Source organism: Bactrocera neohumeralis, chromosome 5 (assembly GCF_024586455.1).
Source record: "Bactrocera neohumeralis isolate Rockhampton chromosome 5, APGP_CSIRO_Bneo_wtdbg2-racon-allhic-juicebox.fasta_v2, whole genome shotgun sequence".
Lineage (NCBI taxonomy): Eukaryota > Metazoa > Arthropoda > Insecta > Diptera > Tephritidae > Bactrocera > Bactrocera neohumeralis.
Window position 1 is genome coordinate 15,809,842 of NC_065922.1, and position 8,145 is coordinate 15,817,986.

Sequence of the window (8,145 nt, forward strand, 5' to 3'; positions counted from 1 at the left end):
ACCATATTTACAGTTAGCCAAAAAAGTAACGGCTAACATTCGGCGAATAAATATTTGGATCAACTATGGACGTGAAATTAGTTGTAATTGTTTTTATTTGCCTCTTCTATTGATTTAAGTGTTTTTACAATATTTCAGCTATTTTTGTTGAAGTTCATATTAGTGTGTAAGCACTAGACTACTTTAAATTTAATGTCAGTTTATGATAAGCTGTGAGTTGAATGTGGAACTGTTAGCTCTATCTTGTATGACTTTGGCTATGGATCCAGTTAGCAACACTCAAACAGATTGTTTGTGTGACTTAGGTACAAGATCAAGCGTCGCGACTCCATCAAGTTCCATCCAGAAAAATTTAAGTGCAGACTCGCTCGGAGAATATACAAGAATAATATTACTACTTAACATGAGGCAGTTTCTGTCTGCGATCTATAAAATCACGTGGTCAACAATTTTAATCGATGTAAGCTATTTAGTTTTTCCTATTCTCATTCCCGCTATTGTGGTGTATTTGAGAACAAATAACCCAATGTATCAGGTCGCTTGACAAATCTTGTAGGTTTACTCAAAGTTTAATAGCACAAAAGCATTTCAGAAGAGAACGAGGATACCGTTTTGTGGAAGTTTTTATTCTACTAATAAGCCACTGTTTCAATACCCTGGCTAATCTGACCTTATATATTCGCAAATACCCCATTTTAAAAGCAAAATATGTAGTTTTTAATGAATCTTAGCAAAACTTTAAGCCTAGCCAATGGATAGTTGCCAGATGGACAGCTAGACTTCTGTTGATTACGTAAAGAAGCAATGAAATTTAGTTTGGCGTTGAATAAGGATAGTATGGAATATAACAAGTTATCGAAATCAGGAAGCAGTCCAAGTATTCATAACATTTTGTAATCAGTAAGGAAAAAGAAAACACAATTTGTCTTGAAATCAATTACAGAACGCCGAAGGCCATCGAATGTTGCTTTAAACTGAGCAGAATGGCGGTGTATAGTATTTCTCTCGATGAAAAATAATATATTAGAAATCTCTCTTCAAACCAGAACTAATACAGAGGCTACCAAAAGATTTTGATGTTTCACACTACAACAAAGAAAAGTAATGTTGTTTAATCCAGCGAAAATTCCCAAGAGATGCTGACAATAAAGTGCATTCGGCGATTTTTACGATGAGTGAAATTATGCAACAAAGAACTTCCATTAAATTTTGTATACGGAATTTAATTTCTAATGCCAGAATATTCAGAATATTGAAAAAAGCCTTCTCTGCAAATTGCTTGTAGCGAGCAAGTGTTTTTGATTAGTACAAATTTTTCAAAGAGCGTCGAGAACAAATTGACGATGAACCACGTCCAAGATGGTTATCAACATCAACTGATGATCAACACGTTAATAAAATAACGGAGTCGGTTCTTGAGAATCGACGATTAAGAATCATAGATCTTACTGGCATCGTTGAAATATCGAAAGGATCAGTGAAAACCATTTTGAAAGATTATTTGGCCCTAAGAAAATTGAGACACGATTGGTGCCCAAATCACTAATTTTTTTCGAAAAAAGACCGTCGCGTTAACGTCTGTGAAACAATACTTTCCGACTGTAAGGACGACATGAAAAGTCTTATTACTTGCGATGACTTTTGGATGCTTAATACATGGAAACAGACGATTAATCGTCCGAATACCGTGGCAACGGTGAGTCGAAGCCGAAAACACCACGTCAAAGCTGGTCAAATATCAAGGTTGTGTTGACAGTTTTACTCGTTTATCGAGGTCTAGTGCACTCTGATTCCTTCCGACCGGCCAAACTGTCAACAAGGAATACTATTTGAGTGTTATGCGTCGTTTGCGCGAAGCTATTCGTAAAAAGAGACCGGAATTATGGGCCGACAACTCTTGATTTTTGTACCGGGTGAATGCACCGTCGCATACTGCATTGATTTTTCGTGAGTTTTTCGCCAAATTTTCAACCAGTATCTTGTCACAACCACTGTATTCGCCTGATTTAGCTCCATGTGACTTCTGGTTGTTCAGAAAATGTAAACCATCGCTGCGGAGAAACCGGTTTGAGTCAATTAAAGCCATAAAACGTGAATTGCTCAGCGCATTGAAGGCTATTCCGGAAATTTACTTTAACAACTGTGTTGGGGATTGGAAAAGACGTCGGCACAATTGTATTAAAAATTACTTTGATGTCGTCCATAAAAAATGGTATGGTATGTTAGAAAAGCATGAACGGTATCAATAAGAGATAAGGTGTTTCAAAGGCAGTTCGGATTTTGACATATTTGACCTATTGACTAGTCCTACATATCTGGCACGGTTTACGCAATTTTCGACGACAGGCCTTCCGGAGCGTGGCGCATCTTCGACCTCCTCTACACCAGAACGAAAACGGTGAAACCATCGTTGTGCGGTGGAAATGGAAACTGTATCGGGTCCATAAACTGTACAAGTTTTATTGGCGGCTTGAGATGCTTTTTTGCCCTTTTCGTAGTAGTACTGTAAAATATGCTGAATTGCTCTTTATTTTGCTCCATGTTTGCGGCGCTATAACTCACGAACGACTTAAAAGAAACGACAATCAATCAAACAGGTGTTAGCGCGTGAAATGAGCTTTCCAAAAAAGTATAGCATGACCCGAGGCGACGAATAAAACTAGAACTACACGCTTTCAGCGCCAACTAGCGAAAATACCGCAAGACTTTTTTGACAACCAATACATAAATGATCAACGTGACGAGCTAAGTCCAGCTAAGACTATTTAGACGATACTGTTTGTAAATACGCGAAGTAGTCTCTAAGTTTTTGAGATCTATTTGAAAATTTGCACTAATCCCTTTCTCACACAGAAGCTGCTCAATTGTCTGAACCACCGATATTGGACCACTATAGCATATAGCTGCTATACAAACTGGCCGATCAAACTAAAGTCCTTGTAGGGAAAACTATTTTATTTGACGAGATATCTTTACGAAATTTGATACAGAATATTTTCCAATTCAACTGTGTACAATCTCCAAAGAAATTATTGAGATCGGCTTACTATAGCATATCGCTGCTATACAAACTGAACGATCTGAATTAAGTACTTGAAAGGAAACTTTTATTTTCCTAGCTTCGGTGGAGCCAAATTTAACGTTTTTTGTTGTTTTCTGTTAAGATTAAAACCTCCCAGACAATTACATCATCAGTCGATCATTTTGCCACATTTGGCAAAAGATGTTCACTAATATGCAACACCCTTCTATTTCATATATTTTTGATGGCAACAACAATATGACACCATAAACTGGACAACAACACAAATAATTGTGTAAGAAGCAACAACACAATGAGTTACATAAGCTTGCACATAAGTACACTTAAACATACACAGACGTAGCCGTAAACACACCGCTGATTATTCGCCAACAAAAACAAATCGTTGCCATAAATTAAACACTTTTGTTTACAAATTTATTGCAACTCTGCGCTGCTGATGTGCCGCTGCTGTGCAAATGCTATTGTTGTTGTTGTTTTTGAGTTCATTGTTGGCATTGTAAACGCTTTGTTGTCATTGGTGGAGCAGCCAGCTAACATCTTCATTGTGTCAATAATGCAAGCAACATGTGGCAACAACAACAACAATATTGAGTGTTGGCTACTTTGGTTGACACTAAGCTGGCGACAACAACAATAATAAAAACAACAATAATCGCAACTAAAAGGTGCTGCACATATGCAAAGTAGCTTGTTGAAGGTTGTGGTGGCTGCAACTACTGTCACTTGTGGCACAGTGCAAGCGCGACTGCTGATTATCAACTGCTGCGGTGGCGCGCGGTTTAGGTTGCACATACATACAAACATACATACATATGGTACATTCATACATACATGCCACCTTTTTGTTTCTTGGCGAAACAAAAGGTGTGTTCCACAGATTTCCATAAAGCACCAAGAGCTATCGATGATTATATCTATGTACACATATGTACATATATATATACATTCATATGTTTGGCTTGTTGTTGCAATATCATCATCATCATATGCAACAATCCGCCTCTTGTTCTGTGGCGCATGCGCCTCCAGCTGCCACAAAACGCAACGCCAAGCACTTGTGTCTACACACGGCGCGTACGCATGCGCCACGAGCTTGTGGGTCGGCTTGGCGCGGCTCGCTTAACATGTGTTCTTATATGAATTTTAAATGATATGTTAATATGTAGTCGCCGCTGAAAAGAGAAAAATATTAAACAATTTATTTGCAAGAAGAGCGCTTCTATACAAATTTGTAGACGAAGTAATTCTTAGTCTTATTTATTTATTTTTGTTTTTGCTTTTTCCATGCAACAACACAACTGATAAGCGCTACACAATGCACAGTTGTGTGCCGCTGTTTGAGAATCGTTTAAAATTTATGCGAATGTTAAATATGCGCGCGCTGAAATCCACCTCGAAGTGCAAATGTACGTGCACAGGGTGACACCAAAGCGCTAAAAGTTAAAAAATAAGAAAAACCATTCACTTAAGATCTTGATTTTGCTCAATTAGTTGTACCGTTGCCTTGGACAATAACCTGTTCGTGAAGATACCATGCCAAATAAAAAAATTTTCCCTACAAGGACTTAAGTTGGATCGGTCAGCTTGTATGGCAGCTATATGCTATATTAGTCCGATCTACGCAAATTCTTCGCAGATTTTACATTTACTTTAGAAAATAATCTGTACCAAATTTCGCCAAGATAACTTGTCAAATGAAAAAGTTTTCTATACTAGAACTTGACTTTTATCGTTTAGTTTGTATGACAGCTATATGCTATATTAGTTCGATCAGCACAGTTTCTTCGTAGATTATACCATTGCTCTAGAAAATAATCTGTGTTAAATTTCGTGAAGATACTTCGTCAAATAAAAAAGTTTTCCATACCAGGACTTAAATTTGATAGGTCAGTTTGTATGGCAACTATATGCTATAGTAGCCCGGTCAGCACAATGTCTTCGTAGGTTATACCGTTACCCTAGAAAATAATATGTAGCAAATTTCGTGAAGATACCTTGTCAAATAAAAAAGTTTTCCTTACAAGGACTTAAGTTGGATCGTTCAGTTTGTACCACTTTGGCGTCTGACAACAACAGTTCCAACAAATTAGCAGCTTCTTGATGAGAAAAGAACATGTGCAAAATTTATATGATCTCTGACGTTTGCTTCGGGATCTTCTAAGCTTCGTGGCAAACTTAATATACCCTATTCGTGATATAACAAAAAGATATAAGTATAAAGGAGCAGTAAAAAAGGTCATCTTTCGTACCACCCATTATCTTAATGTTTTTTTACACAAAAAATTTTAGAAATATGAATATATTTGCAGTATCTAGTAAAGTCACTTGCGCGCCTGCGCAGCACACAATGTCGTCTGCGAGTCCATTGAGGAGTGGGAAGAGTCACGATCTTCTTGCCGGCAGCCGTGCATTCATTGACATGTAGTATTGCAAAAATTTACAAAAAAAAACACCAAAACAAAAGTAACAAAAACAATGGCAATAAGCTGCGAAGAAGGCGCTTAAAGTGCTTGAAGGTATTTAGTGCTTGACAAGCGTACAAATCGCTGGTTTAGTGATTGTTTTAATAAAGTTGTTTGCTGGCGTTAAATATATTTATACAACCACATCCTTGCATATCTATGTATATTAGATGTATATATGTATATAAAGGGTGATCCATTTCGAGGTTCACTATTTTTTTAAAGAAAAAACACAGAAACTTTAAATTTAATGGGGAATGTTTATTATCATTCGAAATAATATTCTTTGCTATTTATTTTTGGAAAATTATCTCCTTCATCCGTGGACCGCGGCTACGTCCCAAATCCTTGACTATGCCTTGAGTTAGATTTTCGATGACGTGTTCCAGCGTTTCGGCTGGTAATTTGCGAATGCTACGAGTGATGTTTTGCTCCAAGGCCTGAATCAAAGCGGGATTGTCCGCATAGATTTCAGACTTTACATATCCCCACAGTTCAATGGTGGAAAAAGGTCAATGGTGCTATATCACACGATCTTGGCGACCAATCGACTGGCCCAAAATTATCAGCTCACTGAAGTGTTCCCTCAATAAATCCATTGATTGATGCGATGTGTGGGAAGTGGCGCCGTCGTGTTGAAACCAAATATCGCTGAGATCACGAGCTTCAATTTCAGGCATCAAATAGTCGGCTCCAATGGTTCCAATGACCGTTATCGATCGCCATCGACGGTTACGATCTCACCGGCATCATTTCTGAAGAATATGGACCGATGATTCCACCGGCCTACAAACCATACCAAACCTTTTTTTTTTTGATGAAATGGCTTTTTTCGAATATCTTAACTTTGTTCTTCATCCAAAATGCGGCAATTTTGCTCATTTATACATATATCCATTGAGCTAGAAATAGACCTCATCGATGAACACAATTAGGCTCGAAAACGTCGAATCTTCTTGTAACTTTTGAAGAACCCATAGAGCGAAGCGATGTCGCTTGGGAAGGTCGAGCGGCTTCAGTTCTTGTACAAGCCGCATTTTGTTCGCTTTCAATTTATGATCTCGGCTATAAATGCGTTCCATATGACAGTGCAAATTGCTGCGAACGGCGCCGAGTCGACTCTCCACGGTTTTGCCTACAGTTCCAGCTAAGGCTGCTATATTTTCTTCACTGCGTGCTGGACGTGGTCTATTCGGTTGAAAATTATCCAATAATGAATGCTGGGTCTCCAGATAGGTGATGGTGTTGCGAATAGTACGCTAGGTCGGCCGATTATGTAGTCCATAAGTTGAGCGAAGTGCTCGAAACACATTCTTTACAGAACGTAAATTTTCGAATAAAGTTGAATGATTTGTAAACGCGTAAGTCTTTCCACGATGAAATGCTAAACCATACTGGTCAAAAATGACATGACAGCTTGACACGAATCACGCGTGATCTGTCAAAAAACGGCTATTGAAAAAAGTACCTCTACTTGGATCACCCGTTATATAAGATATATGTATGTATATACTTAAATACTCGTACATAAGTACTAAGTTTTAGACTTGTTGCTTCAGTACTAAATGGTGTTGAAGTAGGTAAGTCAAGTCAGAGAAGATATAGTTCGACAGAACTAAGCTTAGTAGGTAGTTGGAAGGGCTTTGGGTACAGGTGTGAAGGTAAATCAGTCCCTAGTAGATATTTACTATTTGTGGAGGGGATGTAGCTCAGTGGTAGAGCGTTCGCTTTGCATGTGAAAGGCCCCGGGTTCAATCCCCGGCATCTCCAGAAGTAAGCTTCCAATATTTTAGAAAAAATTTTCTTAGTTCTTATACAACTAATAACTAAATAATAATATACATATACTGGTGTATATAGCAGTGGCGCTCAACGCAATAAAAATCCAAACACGCGTGTTTGACTGATAATTCTGCTACTGCGAAAAATATATACACGTACGCTAGGTACGTACGAAAATCTATAGCAATGTTTGTGCAGCGCAAACGTAAAATGTAGTAGTATTGAGGCGTGCGCACCACTGGTATATAGGTATATACATACATACATATGTATGTGTATGTATGTATATAATATATAAAAATTCGTGGTTGTTTATAATGAACTCTATAATACATCAAATAATGAAATAAAACTGTAAATAATATATTCATTACTTATTTTGTGCTTATCTGGCTATTTTGTGTAAAATATGCAAATATACATAAATATAAATAAATATAAAAATATGTACAGAGTTGCAAACAAACAAGTGTTGCCCTCATTTATAATTGGAAAGGCGAAACAGTGCAAATAAAGACACTAAAAGCAAAACTAACACCAGGTAATAAAAAGAAAATAAATAACAAAAAGTAACAGCTTGGAGATGCCGGGGATTGAACCCGGGGCCTTTCACATGCAAAGCGAACGCTCTACCACTGAGCTACATCCCCTTCACACCGAGCCCGCTCCAAATAAACACCCTTTCACACTCGTAGAAAGTCTCTTTAGAAAGTGTAGCAATATTTTTGCACTAAAATATTTATTGTTTTTGAGTTTTAATAGTTTTATTTATTTACTTAAGAGCATACCAAACTTTCTTATTTTTTTATTTTCTCGACAAATTTTTGTTTTGACTTTGGTTTCCGAAGTAATAAA

The 8,145-nt window shown here is 37.5% G+C and overlaps 2 non-coding genes across 2 annotated transcripts; one reads left to right on the forward strand and one right to left on the reverse strand.

The window, feature by feature from the left end:
* Positions 1 to 7,206: 7,206 nt before the first annotated feature.
* On the forward strand, positions 7,207 to 7,278 carry Trnaa-ugc (transfer RNA alanine (anticodon UGC)). Its single transcript has one exon. It is a non-coding gene; the product is annotated as a tRNA-Ala (tRNA).
* Positions 7,279 to 7,868: 590 nt separating this feature from the next.
* On the reverse strand, positions 7,869 to 7,940 carry Trnaa-ugc (transfer RNA alanine (anticodon UGC)). Its single transcript has one exon. It is a non-coding gene; the product is annotated as a tRNA-Ala (tRNA).
* Positions 7,941 to 8,145: the final 205 nt, after the last annotated feature.